This window comes from Callithrix jacchus, chromosome 2, assembly GCF_049354715.1.
Source record: "Callithrix jacchus isolate 240 chromosome 2, calJac240_pri, whole genome shotgun sequence".
NCBI classification, from domain to species: domain Eukaryota; kingdom Metazoa; phylum Chordata; class Mammalia; order Primates; family Cebidae; genus Callithrix; species Callithrix jacchus.
The window spans coordinates 176,599,888-176,622,797 of NC_133503.1; the positions used below are offsets into that span (position 1 = coordinate 176,599,888).

Below are 22,910 nucleotides of genomic sequence, written 5' to 3' on the forward strand. Positions count from 1 at the left end.
GCAAATACCCGTTATTTTTTACTTTTCTGGATAAATTACTTCATTAATGACAAAAACATGAAACCAATCTTTATTTTATTTTATTTTTTTTCTTTTGAGATGGAGCCTTGCTCTGTCTCCCAGTCTGTAGTGCAGTGGCACTATCTCAGCTCACTGCAACCTCTGCCTCCTGCCTCCTGGGTTCAAGTGATTCTCCTGCGTCAGCTCCCCAAGTAGTTGGGATTATAGGCATGTGCCACCACGCCCAACTAATTTTTGTATTTTTATTAGTGATGGAGTTTTACTATGTTGGCCAGCTGGTCTGGAACTCCTGACCTCAGGTGATCCAACCATCTCGGCCTCCCAAAGTGCTGGGATTACAGGCATAAGCCACCACAACCGGCCAAAGATCAACTTATTCTTCATTTTGCAGAAATGATGCTTCACAAAAGTGCCAATGTATGCTTTAATATTTTCTGAGGATATGAATAGCATTTTTTCAATATTTTTATTTTAGTAAATGTGTTATATCTACAAAAGGAAATGGAATAAAATATTTTGAGAAAAAATGAAAACAGTTTTATCACACTTGCCATTTCAATTCATCTAAAACAAGACACATGTCAACTGGAATGTACCATGCATTATTGTATTGATTTATTTTAGTTACACACCAATACACATACACACACAATACTATGGAAGAAAGTTAAAATGTTTTATGGTTATTTAGTATACTCTCATGGTATAGAACACTATGCAAAGGAAAAAATAATAAATTAATTGACATAGAATACATTTTATACATATGTGAGAATTAGCTGTCATTCAATCTGTAACTCCTTTATACAATACTTCCTATAGTAAAGTATTACAACCACAGTAAGTAAATTCTTTTGAAATTAGCTGTGGATATTTCAAGCCTCATGAAAATAAAGTATGTTGTTTGTAAGGGTTACAATAGAAGATTAAATATCTATAGGAGCTATAACTCCCAAGATACCACAGTGGTATAGATTACCCATAAATCCTATGAACCGTAGCTATTCCTATCAAAAGAGTAACAGCCACTCTGTAAGGTGTCAGGAGGTTATAAAGGAACTTGGCAGTCTTATGAACCATATCCATTTATTTTATAGGAACATGTACCAGTACTTCCTTTATGAGATTTACGAGTATTTCAATAAAAAGACATTATTGAAAAAAGTAATTGCAGTAGTAGTGATTTCTTTAATTTTGTACTTTTCAAAAAAACACTAATCCACTTATGGAAAATAATAAACCTACCACTTAACTTTTACGAATGTCAGCTAAAAAGATTTCTTTCTGCCTGTTACAGATATTCCCACAATTCCACAACAATCTATTCCCTCAGTATTACTCATTGAGTTTATATACTCTAAACTCAGCAATTAATAGATTTATTACCAAAAGGATGACATTAGAAGTTATAATACTTAAGCCACTATTATGTTTTTTTTAATTGTACCTATAACACTCGAATTTTAAAATCAATAAACACATATAATCATTGATATTTACTGAATATATCGATGTTTTTAGATAATTTAACATTTTTTTTAATTGTACCTATAACACTTGAATTTTAAAATCAATAAACACATATAATCATTGATATTTACTGAATATATCGATGTTTTTAGATAATTTAACATTTGACTATATTTAGTTTAAGCTGTATAATTGATATAATTTAATTCATATTTATTATTGTTTTGAAAAATTACTTTTAGCTGCAGGAATCCCTTTCTTTCACATATTAAATGACAAAGTTGCAAAAATTGCTGATTTCATTTCATGACTAAAATATATTAAGCAGTTGGGCATGGTGGCTCACACCTGTAAGCTCAACATTTTGGGAGGCTAAGATGTGAGGATTTCTTGGGGCCAGGAGTTCAAGACCAGCCTGGGCAACATATGAGAACCGATTCCATGCAAAAAAATTAAAACAAAAATTTAGCTGAGTGTGGCAGCATGAACCCGTATTCCTAGCTACTCAGGAAACTGAAGTGGGAGGATTGCGTGAGCCCAGGAGTTAGAGGCTGCAGTAGCCAAGGTATACTCAAATTAAATTTTCATGAACATATGAATAAAGGAAATGTGGTATACATATAAAATGGCACACTATTGAAATATAAAAGAGAAATAAATTTTGTCATTCATAGAAACATAGATGAGCTTGAAGGACATTATGTTAAGTGAAATGAGCCAGGAGCAGAAGAAAAATAGATCTCATGTTCTCACTCATGCGTGGAAGCTAAAATTTGGTATCAGAGAAGTAAAGAGTAGAATAGTCATTACTAGAAGCTGGGAAGGATGGGAGGAGAAGGGAATAGCCATAGTTTGGTTAACAGATACAAATTTACAGCTAAATAGGAGGACTAAGTCCTAGTGTTTCATAGCACTTTGGTATTACTATAATTAACAACAATTTGTTGTATATTTTCAAATAGCTAAAAGAGCAAATTTTGAATGTTCTCAACACAAAGAAATAAATGTTTGAAGTGATGAGTATGCTAACAACTTTGGTTTGATCTTTACACATTGTATGTACACATAAAAATTTCATATTGTATCTCATAAATATATACATTATGTAGAAATTAAAATTAATAATACAATCAAAATATAAAGATGCTACAATGTTAGAAGCAGACGAAGAGTTTAAGATGCTACAATCATGCTGGATTTTAAGGCATAGGAAATGGCCAAAGTCAGGATATACAAACCGCCTCTAGAAGCTGAAAAGTTTAAGGAAAGGAATTCTCCCCAGGAGCCTCCAGAACGAACTAGCTCTGTTCACATCTTGACTTTGGACCCATGAGACTACTTCTGACCTCCAAAGCTGTATTATAATAAACATTTGTTGTTTCTGTGGCTGGAGGTAGTGATGCACAGCTGTAGTTCAGCTATTTGTAAAGCTGTGGCAGGAGGATCACTTGATCCCAGTAGTTCAAGCTTGCAATGAGCGATTATTGTGCCACTGCATTTGAGCCTGGGCAAAGGAGTGAGACTCTACCTGTAAACAAATAAATAAATACGATTTGTTTTAAGATACTTTTTGGTAATTTGTTACAGCTGCCACAGGAAATTAGTGCACCTGGGAATTAAAACTTACATCTTTCTCAAGGCCACAGGAAATTGTGGAAAGTCCACCATATTGAGGGTTATGAAGGAGAGTCTTTTATTTCCAGCACAGCATAAAAACTTCTGAGTCCTTTCTCCAAATATGAAACCCAATCTTTCTTTCTCCTTCCATGTCTTGCTTTGAAAAAGAAGTATTTGAGTTGGTAATAATTCGGTGCCTACAATCTAGCCACCTTAGAGAAACTGTAGCCTGTTCCTTCAGAGATATGCTACTGTCCCAGAGCCTAGATACAAAACCTGATCTGTGTGTCTTTGTTAGATAAAGAATAGAACAGAGAAAGAATAGAAGGAATCTATTCAGGTTCCTAACCTATTTCTTAATTGGATTATTTGTTTTCTTTCTCTAGAGTTGTTTGAGTTCCTTACATACGTTGGATATTAGCACTTATTAGATTTATGGCATGCTAATATTTTCTCCCAATTCGTAAGTTGCCTTTTCACTCTGCTAACTGTTCTCTTTGATGAGCAGGTTTTTATTTTGATGTAATTTCACTTATCTATCTTTGTTTTCATTGCCTAGACTTTGCAGGGTCAAATGTCAAAAAAAAAAAAAAAATTGGCCAGACTAATGTAAGATAGTTTTTCCTTTAGGTTTTCTTCAAATAGTTCTAAGGTGGTTTCAGTTCTTATGTTTCAGTCTTTAATCAATTTTGAGTTAATTTTCTTAGATTATGTGAAATGAGAGTCCAATTTAATTCTTTGAACAGAATTCAGTTTTAACAACACCAGTTGTTGAGAAGACTATACATTTCCCATTTGTATATTCTTGATACCTTTGAGGGAGATCAACTGACTGAAGATGTGTGGATTTATTTCTGAGTTCTCTATTTTGTTGCATTGGTTGATGTGTCAGTTTTTAAGGCTAGTACCATGCAATTTTAATTCCTATCACTTTGTAGTATAGTTTGAAATCTGGTAGTGTAATTCCTTCAGTTTTGTTATTTTTGCTCTTTTTGCTCATGATTCCTTTGTCTATTTGCATTTTTTATGGTTCCATATAAATTTTAGGATTTTTTTCTTATTCTATAACAAAGATACTGGAATTTTGATAGGGATTTTATTGAATCTGTAGTTCACTTTTGGTAGTATGGAAATTGTAACAATATTTATTTTTCCAATCCATGAACAGATATATCTTTGTATTTATTTGTGTATTCTTCCATTTCTTTAATTAATAGCTAAAAATATTAAAAATTATTGATACTATTAATCATTAGGAAAATGAAAATTAAAACCACAGTGAGATACTGCCTCACACCTTTTAGAATGGGTCTGATCAGAAAGAGGAAAGAAAACAAGTATTGGCAAGGATGTGTATCAAAGAGAATCCTTGTACAATGTTCCAGAAAATGTAAATTAGTACAACTCTTATAGAAAATAGTATGGAGATTCCTGAGAAAACTGAAAATAGAATTACCTATGATCCCTTAATCCCACTTTTGTCTGAAAATTTAACCAAAAACATAAAATCAGTATGTGGAAGACATGTCTACAATCCCACGTTTATTGCAGCATATTCATAATGGCCATATTATGGACTCAGGCATCCATCAAATGATGATTGCATAAACAAGATGTTGTATGTATACAAAATGTCATACTACAAAACCTCAAAGGCCTAAAGACAGAAATACCATCTGACCCAGAAATTCCATTACTGAATATATACCCAAAGGAATATAAATCAACTTTAAAATAAGGAAGAAATTCTGCCATTTGCAGCAACATGGATGGAATTGGAGAAAATTTTGCTAAGTGAAATATGCCAAACACAGCAAGAAAAATACTACATGTTCTCCCTGATATGTGTAGGCTAAAAACAATGAACTCGTAGAAGCAAAGACTAGAAGGTGGTTATGAAAGGCTAGGAGGTGAGGAGAATAGGGAGATGATAGTCTGTTGGGGTCCGGCACATCTGCCGGGGGGCTACTGACCTGCGGGAGTCCCCATGACCACCAACCCCATGACCATCAACCTGAGGGAGAGAGCACACGGAAGTGAAAGAAGAAAGTAAAGCGGAGTCTGGAGGTCTGAATGACTTGTAGTCAAGCAGCAGCTTTATTTTTGTGGGTCACAGCTTTTATACCTGTTTTCTTGTTACATTTAATTTAGCTCAGCAGAAAAGGGGGCAAACAGAAAAGGGAACAGAAATCACGTAAAAACAGTTATCAGGGGCTTGTGATAACAGCTCACAAAGCAGTTTTAAAGGGGCTTGTGATAATAGCTTACAAAGCAGTTTTAAGGGGGCTTGTGATAATAGCTTACAAAGCAGTTTAAGAGTTAATATATGTTTTTCAAAGATACACAGTGCAAGCAAACAATGGTTCCCTTAAGGTGGCTTGTTAATCATGTTTTCCATCAGGAGGTACAACAGAGGCTTAGCTCCTGAGAAAATATGGGCGGGGGTCTTTGCCCCTCTCAGGCATCTCAATTGCAGCAAGCCTATTGCTTACACAGAGACTAAAGGGGATATGAAGCAGTCAGCACAATGTCCTCATAAACCGCAGGCCCTTACTCTGCATTCTGTTTTTGCCTCAGTGGCTTAGCCATTTTTACCTTGACTCAACAGCCCTCGAGAGCTGGGGGAGAGCAGATAGGTCCAGCAGCCAAGATGGGGTGAGTCACGCTAACTGTCTCAAGCCCTTGGCATGAACACTGCAATAGTCAAAGAGTACAAAGCCTCAGTTAGGAGGAATACTTTTAAATTTTTAAATCACTAACACACCATGTCAACTATAACTGTACAATTCAGTATTGTTAAACTTGTCTGTACACAATTATAAAAAAAAGATCTGCATTTTAGTTTGAATCTTGCCAAATAGTCTGTGGATATTTCATTCTCCACCCCCACCTTTTTTTGTTTGTTTCCATCTACAACATATTTCTTGACCCTTCCTCCCCTAGGACACTAGTTTAACCCTGTGGATTGGTAAAAAGCAACAAACACAGTGTAACCTCTTACTGGTCTTGGCAAGAACCTTAAATCAGGACAAAAATCATTCAGGCTACACTAATAAAAACAATTGGGACATAAGTTTAATCAGGAATATAGAATCTGTTACCATCCTAGGGAAACTAGAGGTAGTTTCTTCCTTCCACTTCTGCTAAGGGACATGCAATAATTTCATAACATGGTTTAATTTCATTTACATTAATTGTTGTGAGTCTAAAAAATAAGGTAAACTTTGTTCTATCACATTTATTGTCAAGCAATGGAGGGTAATTTTGCTTGAGTAGCTTTTGTCTATTCTTTTTTCTTAACTGATTAGTTAAATAACTTTTTAAAGACTTTACACTACTCAGAGTGTTCAATGGAAAAATAGTCTACAGGACAAAACCAAGAGTCAAATGTCACCTCATTTTGAATTTTTTACTCTTTGTGCTCTTAGTTTGAAGAGTCATGACTTGGACAATGTCTAATACCTATAGTATCAGGGATACTGGGAATAAAATAAATTGTCATAAGATGCTGACTGCTAAGCCTCTCTGCTGTTGTGACTTTATACAGGCTATTTCCCGAATATTAGGTATCTATCATAGCTGAGTTGGGTTTGCAGGGTCAGTACTGAATATTTAAGGGTTAATCTGATAGCAACTCACACTTTCTAGGTATAAAATTCTTCAATCTTAAATCATGTAACCAAGGACTGTATAATTATGACACTATAATAATATTTAAGACATGAGTTTATTGTACTATAGTTATTGTTCAGCTAGTGAAACAATTCCAATATCTTCTCTAAATAACAATTTAAAAATGTCTTTCTAATAAATCAAACTAAACCATATGAACATTTTGTGAAAATTTATATTTATACATATTTCATCAAAGTAGCATCCCTAATTAGATGAATGATGGACTGAATAACCAATTTTATTGTTAATTTTTCATTCTGACATCCTATTCCATTTATTTCAATTATAATGTTTTATGTATATTATGAATTATTTGTATGATAAATTAGCTCATGCATTTTTAACAAAAAAATTGTGCTAAAGAGAGCATGGTATTTGATAAAATTTTCCTCAAATAAGGGCAGAAATTCTGACATAAATATACATATTTATTAAAAAATATCAACACTTTTTAATTTTGGTTTGTAATTCTTAACACAATGTTTGTACTAACTGTTAAGATATCAAAACAAAATTTAAGAATTACCCAATGTAATTAAATAAAGTAGTCAGATATTTATAGAATACATTAATTGTTATTGGAGATGTGAATTTGCCAACTGGGAAAAGTCCAACACAAACAGTTTGTTAAAATTATAAATATTTAAAGACAGTAAAGTGTGAAAGAAAAGAAAGAAAGAAATTATTCTATTTGCCCATATGATTGTCTGTTTTGGTTTGTAAAATTGTATCTCTTTTTTCACTAATTTTGCCTTTTCAGACAATAAAAATATAAATACAAATCAATTCTTTTGAAATGAAAATAGTCTCAGTAAGGGGCTTGGTCATTTCAAATATGAAATTCTGTGTGCATGTATATGTATTCTTAATAAAGTAATTAATTTATGCTATTATCACTATTAGTTGACATTGTCTTGTTAAGAAAAATGCATTAAAAGAATAAAAGTAAGTCTGAGCTCTAGCAATAGGACAAAGTATGTATAAATATTAGTCTTTATTACCAGGATTTTACAAAAGAGAGCCTATGGTAAATTTATGTAAATTACTAAGCAGCAATCTATTTATCACAAATCTATTCAAATTGCAAGGCAAGTTTGAAATTGTGATAGATCTTTAAAAAGACCACATTTTTTGCCATCCCTGTCTGAATATCCTTTGCAATGTGACTTTTATTTATTTATTTATTTTGGATAAATTTAAAAGGTACAAGTGCTATTTTATTACATGAATATATTGCGTAGTAATGAAGTCTGGGCTTTTAGTGTATCCATCACCTTAAAAATGTACATTGTATTCATTAAGTAATTTCTCATTACCTACCCACCTCTGAACTCTGCACCTTTTTAAGTTTCCAATATCTATCACTCCATACTCTATGTTGATATATACACATATTCTGCTCTCACTTATAATAAGGGAGAACATAAAGTATTTGCCTTTTGGTTTCTGTGTTATTTCTAGTGTAAAATATGTGCAATTAATCTAAGTCTTCTTTTAAATAACACGACACTGTTTCATGGGTAGTGTGAGGATTCTATAATAACAAAATACTCCCAGTTTCTCCCTCCCTTCTCTTTTACTATTACTGTTATTCATTTTGCTCACATTAAAGTGTCCATAAATATTATTTTATGGATATATGTATGCATTTTTATACATGAGCATACAAAATCAGATATGGTGTTGCTATCATTATTTTGTACAAACTGTTAACAGCTTTATCAAGTAAGAATAATACATATAAAAGTGTTTTATTTACTCGCATCTATTTTCCAGTTTATTTTTCTTTCTTCATGGAGATATATGTTTTTGACCTATATTAATTTCCTTCTCTCTAAAGAACTTCTTTTAGTATTGCTTTCAAGGCATGTTTACTGGCAACAAGTTCCCTCATTTTGGGGAGGTCTAAGGAAGTCTTTATTTCTCCTTAACTTTTGAAAGATAATTTCACAGGACACAGAATTCTGGGTTGATTTTTTTATCCTCTTAATTCTAAATGCTTCATTTCATTTTGTGTTGTTCATGTTTCCTAAGGAAAAGTCAGATATAGTTCTTATCTTTGCTCCTTAGAGGTAACATTAATTCTCCCATTTGGTTTCTTTAAATAGTTTTTAAAAAATTTTTTTATCTTTGATTCTCTGCAGTTTGAATAGGGATATGTGTTCATGTGGTTTTGTTGTTGTGTGTGTTTTGGTTGGTTGTTTTTCATTTATTGTGCTTGATGTTCTCTGAGATGCCCGTATCTCTGGTTTGGTGTCTTGCATTAATTAGAGAATTCTCAGTCAGTATTGGTTTAAATATTTCTTTTTTTCATTTCTCTTTCTTCTTCTTCCGGTTTTCTTTCTTTTTTTTTTTTTTTTAATGTATATTATACCTTATGTTGCTACTCCACCATTCTTGGATATTCTATTTCATGTAATAGCTCACTTTTTTTCTTTGCTTTTCAATTTTTAATGTTTCTTTTCTTTTTTACTTTCAGTTCTGGGATACATGTGCAGAACATGTAGGTTTGTTTCTATTTTTTTTTTTTTTTTTTTTTTGAGACGGAGTTTCACTCCCATCACCAGGCTGGAGTGCAATGGCATGATCTCGGCTTACTGCAACCTCTGCCTCCTGGGTTCAGGCAATTCTCCTGCCTCAGTCTCCTGAGTAGCTGGGATTACAGGCATGCGCCACCATGCCCAGCTAATTTTTTGTATTTTTAGTAGAGACGGGGTTTCACCATGTTGACCAGGATGTTCTCGATCTGTTGACCTCGTGATCCACCCGCCTCGGCCTCCCAAAGTGCTGGGATTACAGGTTTGAGTCACCGTGCCCGGCCTGTTTCTATTCTTATCGCCTGGAGCTCAGAGACTCTTCAGCCCTGTCTGGTGTATTAATGACTCTGTCATCGGTACTTTTCCTTTTGTTACAATGTTTTTGATCTCTAGAACTTTTTTATTCTTTCTGCTATTTTTATTTCATTTGCTTACCTTGACCAATTGTTCTTATATGCTGTCTATATTATTCTTTAGCACCCTTAGCAGGTAAATTATAGAGCTTTTCAATTTCCAGTCTGATAATTTAAATAGCTCTGTCATATTCAAGACTAGATCTGATACTTGCTGTGTCTCTTCAAACTGTGGGGTTTTTTTTCCCCTTATCCTATGCCTTGTAATTTTTTCTTAATAGTCAGGCATGATTTACTGGTTATAAGGACATTTGATAAGTGGGCCTTTTATAGTGTGGTAAAATATGGGGGACAAGAAGCATTCTATAGTCCTATGATTAAGTCTAAGTCTTTTAGTGAGCTTGTTCCCCTCGACTGTGAGCCTCTCAAGTGTCTGTTTTTCTTCCACCTTAGGTGGAACAGGTAGACTGGTGTGGGTTGATATTAGGTATTTCCTTCTCTTATGTGGCAGGCTATCATGATCTAGGGTGGGCATTTCCCTTCCCACATATCTGTTAGGTTGAAACAACTCCAATAAATTAGACTGGTAATACAGTTTCTCTTAAGGGCAGACCTGGTTACAGAAAAAACCCCAGAATGTTCCAACATATTTCTCAATGGTTGCTTTCCTTGTCCCTGTGTGGGAAGAATGAGAAGATTTTTTCATCTCATCTTCAGCATGAGATTCTATTAGAGCTCTAGGAGACAAAATTTACAAAAAAGAGGAAAACTTCTGTTTTTGTTTTTTTTTTTTTATGTGCAGACTTGTCCACAAAGAACATCCCACAGTTCATCAATTACAGTTGAACTTTTTCAACTGCAGTACTGAGTTTCCATGTAGGTTTCTGCTTGTGAGTTTCTGCTTTTGTAAATCATGATTTGTTCTATGTCTGACTGTCTGTCTCTCAGCTCGGGAGAGGACAGTGGTTTGCCCTATAACTTCACTTCTCTGAAGGACTTAAGAAGAGTCATTTGTTTTCTAATTTTTTCAGCTTTTTACTTGTTGTTAGAAGAGAATGATGACTGGCAATCTTAATGCATGCTGGGCTGGAAACTGGAAAACCCACCTACCGATTTTTTACCAGTTGAGAAGCTATGATCTTTAACCAGAATTTTAAAACAAGTTTTAATAATCAGATAAAATCAAATAAATACCATGAAAGTAATGAAATCTATCATTTTCAAACATATACAGACACATTTAGGTAAAAGAGACATGATCAACCTTGACAACTCACTTTCTTAAATTCATTTCAAAACACAAGTTAAATAAATAAATTGTTCTATGTGTGTTTCCATTCATGAAAGTTTTTGATAACACATAATAAATACTTTAATATCCTTTGCTATTAAAGTATCCTATTTTGTGATAAATGTAAAATATGTTTGAGAAATTGTCCTTTGTGGGCCACTATAATTTCTGTTGGTTAAAGTTTTTCAAAAAATCATTTAGTTTACATAAATCAACATTTCAAATTCACAATTCTCTTTTCAGTCTTATCTGTGTGATTAATTACCACATGTTAAAACAGAGCTATTTGCAGTTAAAAGTGATACAATGCTTTTATACTTTTAAATAGTAGTCCCCATGGTTAGCCTGTATAAGGAGACTGAGTTAGTAAGATTTATACTCATGCTCATCTTACTCCCCTTCTTTGAAAATTGGTCATTGTCTACATAGAAATTTGATAATTATTAGTCACTGAGGAATCTGGGCAGACTTGCGTCACTCTCCCATCTCAACATTAGCTTCCAGAGCAATCCTCACCTCGGTGCAGAATTCACACTTTCATTGTATTTATTAAAAATATGACATCTATTCCAGTTGTTTTTTTTTATTGGAAATTCTTAGAAATGTCTTCTGTTCTTATGAGTGCTGCAATTAAACATAGGATAATACTAAACTATATTTAACATTCAGCTGGCCCACTGTACGGGTGGGCTCTGCTTCCATGAATTCAACCAACTGTAGATCACAAATATTCAGAAAAAGAAAGAAAAAAATAACAATATAACAATAAGAAATTCAGACTAAATTTCAGTGTAAGAACTATTTACAAAGCATTTTACATTGCATTAGGTGTTACATATAATCTAGAAAATATTTAAAGTATACAAGAGGATATGTGTAGGTTATATGCAAATACTATATCACTTTATATAAGAGAATTGAGCATCCATGATTCATGGGTGATCTTCAAACCATTTATCCACAGATACTAAGGGAAGACTGTATCATAAAATTTTATAAAGATGTCAACTAGAGAAACAATCAAACAAAAACCTTAAGCTCTTTCTGTGATTTCTTTAGGAGTCTTCCTCCAAGAAAATGCATACAAATATTGTGTAGTAGACTTTTGATATTGCAGACAAATATTGCCATGTAAGTTAACTGTTTTATATATATTCAAAATATGTGAATTTATAAAATGTTATTTTTATATAATGTATAAATGTAGCTCAATGGTTGTCTATATTTAACGTCATTTCAAAAGACTTACAAAGAGACTTAGACTCCCACACAATCATAGTGGGAGACTTTTACACCCCATTGTCAATATTAGACAGATCAACGAGACAGAAAATTAACAAGGATATCCCGGACTTGAATTCAGACCTGGACCAAGCAAACCTAATAGAAATTTACAGAACTGTCCACACCAAATCCACAGAATATACATTCTTCTCAGCACCACATTGCACCTTCTCTAAAATTGACCACATAATTGGAAGTAAATCACTCCTCAGCAAATGCAAAAGAACAGAAATCATAACAAACAGTCTCTCAGACCACAGTGCAATCAAGTTAGAACTCAGAATTCAGAAACTAACTCAGAACTGCACAGCTTCATGGAACCTGAACAGGCGGCTCTTGAATATTGACTGGACAAACAATGAAATGAAGGCAGAAATAAAGATGTTCTTCAAAAGACAAATGGTAATTTTAAAACACCTTCTTTAAATAATTTGTTGTATATTTCAATACAATATCACATTTCAATCCTATGAACCTGACCAATGCTATGAACCTACAGGTATTATGAAATTCCTTTTTTCTCTTAAATTAAAATAATATCTGACATTATAGAGAATATTATAAATGATAAAACAAATGTTTACCTTAAATACCATTTTTTGTAAAGCTCTTTGTTAATGATATTGTAATTTTGTGCATAGCATAAAATTTAAAAGGAAACCTCTAAATGCATAATATAATGTTAATTTTATAAAATATTTATCCTAATATAATTGTTATAAATATGTATGCATTTCTTGTATTTTTGCAGGTTTTTTTCAATTTTGGGGTGTGTTTTTAAAAAGCATAATTTATCTCATTGTCCTGAAAAACATAATCACAAGCTATTGTCTTTTTAAGAAACATACAAAATATCTTTGCTCTTAAAAAATTTGCTTCTTATTTGTAGTATAAATTTTACTGATACCTAGCTGTGTTTAACAGGACATTATTTCACGCATTTCAATATTTCAGGCAACTCTTAAGTCTAAGGAAAGTGCATATACATGTTTATTTTTTGCATTCACACTTGAGTCTTTAAAAATAAATTGAAACATACAGTTATCATGAGTAATATCTAGTTTATCATGAAACAAATCAGTTTATTAAAAATATAAATTTCTATTTACATCATATTTCTAACATATTGGAAATATACTATTCTTAAAGTAATTTTCAGCCAGAAACCTATCATTTACTTTATTAATTTCTTAATTACTAAAAAAAACTACATAAATCTCAGTGAATATTACTGGTATATTATTAATGAATTTACCAACATTGAACGGGATCCTGTAATTTGATCATATCATAACATGAGAGAAATAAAGCATGACTTTTTCCTAGAGAAAGAGAAAAAGAGAAAGAACAAAAGAGAGAAAAATCTCCTTACCTCAATTACCCCAGCCCAGCTTTTCCCAAATACTTTTAGTCTATATATATCAAACCATTCTTTTTGGCACACTTAGAAAATTGTAAATTTCCATTTTCTCTCACTTCATTTATAAAAGAAAACAAAAATAAAGCTTCATGCTTCTATTCTTTATTAATACTTAGTAGTTTAAGTTAATTTAAGAGAAATTACCCATGGTGTATCTAGTCTTTATAAATTTTTTCAGCCGCATGTATCCTTCAACAGACAATCAACTAGCAGCTTTAAACTGACTGTGGATTTGTCATCCACCAATAACCACCATTCATTTTAAATAAGAGAAGCGTCTCTGTGGTCTGAATTGTGTTTCTTCTTTCACAGAGATTATATTTTTCCACCTACTAGATAGATTGCTCAGGTTGTATCAAAGACAAGCAATTCATCTGTGACAAACCAAGATCCATAATAGAGTTAAGAATCCCAGTACCTGCCTCCTATCCAGTAAGAAATGTTGGGTTTATCCTTCATGGATTAGAAAAAAGAAAGTAACTGACCCATGAAATAAGAAACATAGCTGAATAACTTCGGATGGCAAAGGACAAAAGTTGTTGACTGAGCATCACACAACTTTGAAGCACAAAATAGTCCAGTGCAGTGAGGGAGGGTCATCCCAGATGCATGAATCTGTCTGCAAAGTGTGATCTAATTTTTACATAAGGACAACATAATCAAAATTAAAATGGTTGTCACTAAGATTCTTACAAAATAATTTATCTTTTATGAACCTACACACACTTTGATCTGAACCAGCACAAATGTATATTTACCTGTGTAGCAATATGAGTTTGAAAACAATTATTCTTGAAGGCTTTAAAATATGTGACCTGTCTGGGTATGTAATCACTGCCTAAACAAAATAAATAATATTAATATTATTTATAGTGTTAACACATGTGACACTTTCAAAGTAGCCAGGAATACCTCAACGGTTTTATTTACAAAATGTTTAGTTGTTAGAAAAGCATTATGCAGTAGTTACCATTTGATCCACTTTTGATAGTTGAGGAAACTGAGGGATAGAATGTTGGATTAAATTTGCCAGGTCACTAGACTAGTTCACTGTGGAGAGAGAGATTTCAAATTCTGAGAGTCTGAAATCACAGCACGTACATTTAACACTCTAATATGTCACACTTTGTCTATTAACAAAAATTTATTTCTTGGCCAAATTTTAGGCTTCTGAGATTCTTCTACACCCATCTGTGCACCTCCTTGTAAAATCCAGTTTTAACAAAGAACCTCACTAAGGCAGTTTACCAGAAACTCCCTTAATATCTGGTCATTTGGTTATCTGATCAAGTTCTTCATCCTCTCCTTTCCCTCAGGCAATGTCTGATTACCTGGCTTGTTTTCAACAAAAATTCTGTAAGTCAGTTTAGCCAGAAACCCCCTTGCCTTTGATATTTCCTCTTAGCAATTTTCCATCTACTGAATCCCAACCTGCTCTGTGGCTAAAAATTCCCACCTGCCCAAGCTGTATTCAGAGTTAAGCCCAATCTCTATCTTCCTCTGCAGGACCCCTTTGCAGTGGTCTTTGTTGGTCCTAAAGAAAATCTGCTTCCTGTGCTGGTGTAATTGAATATCTTTTAATTATGTTTAATATATAAACATTCAAGCATAATTTAATATGTTTTTCTTAATCCAGCCATCTATTCTTAAGTCAAAACAAATAATAAATGTAGCATTTAATCTACATTTGTGCCAATAAAAAAAAATCCAGTATACAAGGTACCCTTAGAAAAATACCAACGCATTCCCCGTAAGTAATTGTTGGAGGGAAATAAAATAAAACCCAAGAAAATAAATGACTAGTAAGTAACTCAGAAACATGAAAATCAACTATTTTTAGTAAATTTGAAGATTTGGATGGCTCAAGTATCAAGGTGATACTTTATTCAATTTCTGGACAGCTCTGAGCTATAATTGCTTATTATGAAATAAATTTGGCTTCTGTAATTTACCTCAATAATCATAGTTCTGTTATCTATTTTTATATAAGACTTTCCTGAAATTTGGAGAAGGACTTTATTTTTATTTCCAACATGAATTTGTTTAGGCACTTCATTCTACCGTTACTTGTACTTTGCTAAATTTTGACGGTGTACATTTACTGCCACTTGTCTAAAGGTATTAACTTTCTGATGTGTATTCATGCATTTATGTAGCTATGAATTTCGATTACATTTTATATGGAATCAAATTATATATTGAATCTTTCGTATTAAAAAAATAGATATTACCAGATTTCTAGAAAGCCCCCTTGTGCACTATTTGAATCATTAGCCTATTCCAAAAGTAAACACAATTTTACAAAAACATAGAGACAGATCTCATTTATTGCCCAGGCTATAGTGCAGTGGTGCAAGCGAAGCTCACCCTGGGCCCAAGGGATCTCCCACCTCGGCCTCCTGAGTAGCCAGGGCTACAGATGTGTGCCACGCTGCCCAGATAATTTTTAATTTTCTTTTTTTTAATTTGAGAGGCACAGTATCACTGTGTTGCCTGGTTGGTCTTGAGATTCCGGTTTCAAGTGGGCCTCTCCCTCTTTGGCCTCCCAAACCTGGGATTATAGGTGTGAGCTACCATACATGGCCATAAATACTTTAAATTCCAACATCGTGGATTTGTTTTATCTTTTGACTATATTAAAACTGTTATGTTTGTGTGTGTGTGTGGTGTGTGTCACTATTTTCTGTCTGGTTTCTTTAGCTAAATAAAGTTTTTAATATTAAGTCATTGTTAAATTGTTTTAGTTAGTATTAATTCACTTATTTTCATTGCTATATGATATTATTTCAATAAATATATCATTAATTTAACCATTCTGTTGCTTCTGAGCATTGTGCTTTTTTCTTAATTGTGAGTATCTCACATGGTTCTATGAATATTTTTCTTATCTTCTGCTGAATATGTGAATACATTCTGTTGGATATTTTTCTTTATATAAACAAAAGAGTAATTTCTGACTCATGGTGTTTGTATAAGTTCACCTAATAGAAGGTGGAAAATATTTTTACACTGATTGCTTCATTAGACATTCCCAACAGCAGAATATCAGAGTTATGCTTGTTAGACATTCTCATAAGCATTTAGTTATATTGTCTTCTTTTTTTCATTGTAGATGTTTTACAGCATAAGTTATAGTAGGTATCAATTATAAGGCTTAGTTTATTTTTTTCTGGTTGCTAATGGAGTTGAGTAACTCTTCATGTTTCTATTGAGTATTTTGAAGTCCAGTCCTATAAAGTGTCATTTCAAATCTTTTACCAATTTTATATGATACTTTTCCTCTTCTACTAGACTGCTAAAAGTTTATTGTATATGTTGTATATAAATGCTTTATTAAATGTATTTTTACAATTATCTCCTGTCTTCGGTGTCTTTATGGTAAACCAATTTTTAATCTGAATATAGTCTAATATTTATTTTTTTCCTGTAGAAATAACAGTTGTTTGTGTCCTATTAAAAATATTTGCCTACTTCACTTTAACTCATCAAAGGCAATATTCATGGATCCATATAGTTAAAATTTTTTGTTATGTTTTATTTGACTTTAAAGCAGAAATTGTAATTTGGTGGTGATACCAAGCTTCTTCATAAAGCACTAATTAGTTCCCCACCACTTACAAATTTCAAATTTTGAGCTAAGCATAGGAACACAACACTTTAAACAGCTTTGGAAAATACTTCTTCCCTTTAATGTAATGTATATTTCAAATTAGCCAACCAATAATTTTTAAATATGTAACATTATAATAAAAAGTGAAGGAAGCATTTAGAGAGAAATTAGAAGTGAGATGTTTACTTTCTATTCTATTTTACACCATAATTTTTGTGTTAACTTCTCAAAATGTCTCTGTGTTTTTTCCTTTAAGTTTTCCATCAGCAACCAAAGGAACTAAGTTAGTTCAGTTCACCTCCACACAAGTTTGATCAGATTGACTAGTTAGTAGACACAAAGCTCCCCTGTCCTATATAGTATGTGATGTTTTACTGAATTTTGAGAAATGCAAATAGGATCCAATGTGGTTAATTTAAAAATATCCCACAGTAGTTTTACTGTTAAACTAAAGAGGCAATGTTAAAATCATGTGCTTGTAAAATCACATATATAGTCCAAGAATGCAAGATACCCTTAAGCTTGTGCTTTCAGACCTTAGAAAGTCATTTTTATGAAAAGTTGTGAATTTAAATGCATATGTATATGAGTGTATTTATTTTTCAAAAACATCCATAAATATCCAATTTTGAGAGTGTGTGATTCACCCCATATACATTACAAGCAACTGTCTTTGAAGAATTTTTCTTGTAAAAATAATGTAAAAAATTGCACTGAGTAAATATGGCATGCTGTTAGTTGTTGGAGCCTGTTTATGATTACTGTCATGCTGGTGTGATTCTTTTTCCATTTATACTCTCAGAGTGAACCATTTTTATAGAGTGATGAATATTAAAAGATATGAAATAGGACTTTTTAATTGACTCTCCAGTATTTTAATATTTCAAGTTTGTAAGTTTCTGGTAACTGAAAGCAGTGTTATTTCTCAACACTAAATATTATTAAGCCTTCTGTTATATATTATGTTTAAAGAAAATTATTAAATTGGAAAATGATGAATATCCACTAATGTTGCTCAGACAATTACCTTTCTCTGTACTTTAGTTATCAATTTATGATGATTAACACTGAAATATATGGAGAGACAGCAAAGGTAAGGAAGAAAAGCTTGTTTCTAGTTTTGTTTATCCCAGGCCTACATATTTGATTTTAAAATTCAGATAAAATACTTTAATTTTTATTTGTATTTTAAAAATATGTTATTAAAGTAAGACTTTAACTGTTGAGGACTTTGGGAGTAGGATTCATGGACATTCTGCAACTTTTATGTAAGTCCAAAGTATGCTTAAATTTAAAAAGATATATTACAAAATATAAAACTACCATCAAAGACAATCTCTTGTAAAAAGTCATTGTATAAAATTAAGATTGATGGCTGAAGTTGTGCAAGGATTTGGGGAATGAAAGGGCTGAGGATGCTATCCGAACACAAGATGAAAATTATCTCAAATCAACTTAAGTTGACCTTTTCAATTCTCAAGTTAGAATATTCTATAGATACAAGAAACATTAAGAGAAAAAAATCGAATAATTTTTCTCATGCATGTAGTTCACTTGTAGTCTGATAGTATTTAGTGTATTCATATTTTTTAAATAAATGTATAAAATGTATGTTGAACTCTTACTGAGCATTTTGTGAAGAAAGCCAATGATTAGATAAACCAAGCCCATCCCTGCTTTAAGAAATGTAAAACTAGTGAGGAACCTAGGAAACCATAAAATAAGCATGTAACCACAGGTAAATTTGCATCATGGTGTGTATGAGGAAACTGTGTTCAGGTTAATAAAAGTATATAGGTTGTGTAGAGGAAATGGAGTTTCTCCTATTATTGAAAATCGTAAAATTTCCTTTGATGAAGGCTAATAAGGATCTTATTGTGTTACAAACAGCTTTGCTTAATGGTCTGGAAAGAGCTGAAAGTGGACTTCCAAGGTGTCTCATTCCATTAAGGGCTGGCCCGAAACAGAGTAAAGAAAAAAAATTATCTCAGTCAGCAGAACATTGAGCAGTTCATTTAACTGCCTCCTTCCCCACCCCCGCCTTTTTTTTTAAGGATAGACAGTCTGAATATATGCTATAAAATAGTAATATCTTGGTAATAATTTAGAACAATAGTCTGGAACTAAATATGGTAGATTTTGAAAAAAGAGATGTGGGTGTCCCTCTTGATGTTGGTCCACAGCCTTAAAATATGTGTACTAGTGTAAACAAGTGATATCTCATATCACTTGCAGGGGAGGAGAACTGCTCTTCCGGGAGCTACAGTCCCAAGGGTGTCAGTCTACTCTGTGGTTCAAGGTCACCAAGAAAGACACAACTCACTCAGGCCATTGTGGGATGGAAAGCTATTGGAGGGAACAACATTTTACTCAAAGACGAGCAGATCAAGATTAGCTTCAATGGTGTCTGTTGCTTTCCCATGGCCAGTGTGTCTCATTCCACAGCACACATAGGATGAGAGGTCTCCATGCACTGTCTCATTCAGCAAGTGAAGGACCCTCTTCCCCTGTTGTTATGTTTTTTCAGAGTATTTCATTGACCCTTTTATACTCTACATGAGGGTTTCTCAGCACAGTTTGTATGGATTCCTTAATTAACAGATTAGTGAACCCCTGCTCTCACATCTTGGGAATGTGGGGGTGTGGAAGCATTTGTATCCAGAATGGTTATAGCAGTGGGGTTGGCCAGAAGCCATATGGCATACATGCTTAAGCAGAAGAAAAGATACACATTGAGTCTGAAACAGAAGAAGATATTTCCAAACATAGGCCATAAACCCAGCACAACATGTGAGAGCTCTTTTATACTATGTAAGAATGTTCTGGGCTCAAGGCCCATTCTCATGTGTCCCAGCATGGGTCAACTATCACTGCCTGCATATGACCGCACATATAACATCCATGTAAATGTTTTCCAAAGTCCTTATTGCAGAAGAGGTTCTTCATAATTTGTCTTGTATATATCATTCAGCTTCCTTTTTTCACGATCCAACGGGTTACTCAAAGGGCTCACGAACTGTGTTGACAGGTTTGCTGAAAGGTAGACTGTATCTAGGCTAAATGTTTTGTACTTTCCTCCATAAAGCTTAGCCTATGAATTTCCCATTCTAGGTGGCTGTTATGGAACTCACTGCAAGATACCATAATCTAAAGGGATTAGTCCTCACCTTCTTGAAAGCAGCAGGTTGATGACATTGGGTAGATTCCACTATAGAAGTAGAGAATGTGGGGGCAAAAAATTACCTGTATCACTGAGTATTGCATATATTGTAGATTTAATTTTCTTCGTTTCATGTGTTGCTACTTGCAGTCCCACCATCTGAGGCATCCCACACATAACCACAGAGTAGGATTCATAGTGAAAAATGTAAAGCAATATGCTGATTCTCGTGGGTGAAATGGTCTTACTATTTTATGCCACAAATCAAAAGCAGCTGAATCCATAGAATGGTAAATAGTCTTCAAAAAACTTGGATTCAGTGGATTCTAAAGGAAAAAGTATCTTTCAAGGAGAAAGTGTTAAGAGTGGTGAATGTCTGAGTTCTTGGCAGCAAATCTGTATGGATCTGCAGCAACCTCAATTCTTGCCTTCTCAGAAGAAAGAATTTGACTGAGGGGCATAAGGCAGTAAAAGGGTCCAAAGAAAGTTTCAGAGTGGGCATGGACATTTATTAAAAAGCTTTAAGGCAGGAATGGAAGAAAAGAAAGTATCTTTTTGAAAGCGACCCAAATGTACACCTTGGTGATCAAGTGTCGATTTTATCCTTGAACCTAGAACTGTATAAGCTGGCCTACTTGCATCTTGTGCCCCTTTCCCTTAATTCGTCCCTTAGAGTGAGCAACTGGCATGTGGAGTGCCTTCCTTGTACTTGGGAAGTGAGCAAGCAGTGTAATTAAGAAATTGTACCTATGCTCACCGGAGGCTTTCTTCCTTTATCTGGTGGAATGCCTTTGGAAGTTCGTGCTCCGCCATGCTGTCTCTTAATGCGCATGCTCAAGCTCACTCGTGCAGTTCCTGAGATCTTATTGGAAGTTGCTGATTACCAATTTTACGTGTTTTTATATTTGGGAAACTGCCTATTCCTGGCACTGGCTGCAACCAATTATCATTTTAGTGTGACAACTGCCAGACCACCAAGAAAAGGTCTCTCCCTGGTACCAGATGCGACCAACTATCATTTTAGAGCGGCAATGAAACAACTGCTGAACCAGCTTCTTACTGGTCGCCTAACATTCCTGTTGGGTCGAGGCAGGGAGTCCTCTCCTGCTGGGCTCATGTCTCCCTAGCTACCTATTGTAACAAAAGTACTGTCCTGCAGGAAATTTCTTAACTCTTAAGTCAATATATTGTTCGATTACTTTCATCACCAGACTGCAAAGAGACACTTCATGACTTACTAGCACATTTTGATATATTTCTCATTTTCATAAGGCCTACTTATTGAGCTTTTTTTCCCCATAATATCAAAACTAGAATTGATCTATAAGGTAGATGGGTAACAGCAGATATTGATATTTGTTTTGGCTGGATTTGTTGTTGTTTGTTGTTGTTGCTTGATTTTTTTTATTTTTACTGAATAAACCTTCATGCCACTGGGTAACCATTTAATAATAGGTCATAAAAATTATTACCCTCTGCTTCATAAATCTATAAACTTTATTACATATGCTCTAACAAAATTCAGTCAGAGTCCATGGTAAGAAGTCTCTATTTTTGCATGTAAAATGTGTGGTCATAATGTTCATAAAATTTAAAATGTAAGTAAACTAATCTCAGCTCAGAAAAGTTAAGCTAGGTTGAATTGGAGTCATTTCATGAACTGAAAAACTATGAATCCAGAAGTCACACAGTATGAATGAGTTAACAACATGTTTAAGTGAAATCTTTTTTAGTAATAATATACATCTTCAAGTAGAATCATTGGTACTCAATGGGGCTCAATTGTTCTTTAATTAAGGCATTTGCAAACTTATTTTGGAATCATGTAGATTAATTAGGCACTGTAGGAAATCTTTATGAGAGTGGTATAAGAATTTGAATCTCCAGCCAAGAAAAGAAAAACCTCTGTGATGAGTAATTAGAACATGAACCCATCAGTGAGTTGATGGAAATAGAGACAGTCGATCAGATAGCCTTTCTGTGCCAAGTCCTGCATGAACATATGCATGTCAACACACTGTTCTATTAGGCACTAAAACCCAAAGTGCCTCTGACAGCAAGAACATAGGCCAGGCTTTTCTCTATAAATAAAGTCCACAGAGCATAATGGAGAGCTAGATTCATACCTAATAGCATAAGAAGTTCAGGCAATTTCAGAATACTTACAAACTGGATTCTCTGGATCTTCTAGTGACTTGGATAGTGTGAATTTGGATAGTGTGAATTTGAGTGATGATGCTGAATGGGTAGACATGTCTGAGGAAGAATGCAGAGGTCTTCATTTAAAATTGTGTAGATCTAATTACGGTTTATCCTGAGATATATAGAGTGAGTTTCCCATAGTGCTTGGTCATAAGTGGTGTTTTATTGACCTCACATTTTATTGTCTTTTTCATCTTTTTTCTCTGTCTCAGGACTATTTTAGTGACATGAAGAAAGCTATGTCAAGGTATTTTTAATTTTTTTTATTTT

The 22,910-nt window shown here is 33.5% G+C and overlaps 1 long non-coding RNA gene across 1 annotated transcript in view; it reads right to left on the minus strand.

Moving 5' to 3' along the window:
• Positions 1 to 5,176: 5,176 nt before the first annotated feature.
• Positions 5,177 to 22,910, minus strand: part of LOC144581516 (uncharacterized) — a 31,017-nt gene continuing 13,283 nt past the window's right edge. The window contains exon 2 of the long non-coding RNA XR_013532408.1: positions 5,177 to 5,802. This is a non-coding gene — a long non-coding RNA (uncharacterized LOC144581516). The remainder of the gene's footprint in view (positions 5,803 to 22,910) is intronic.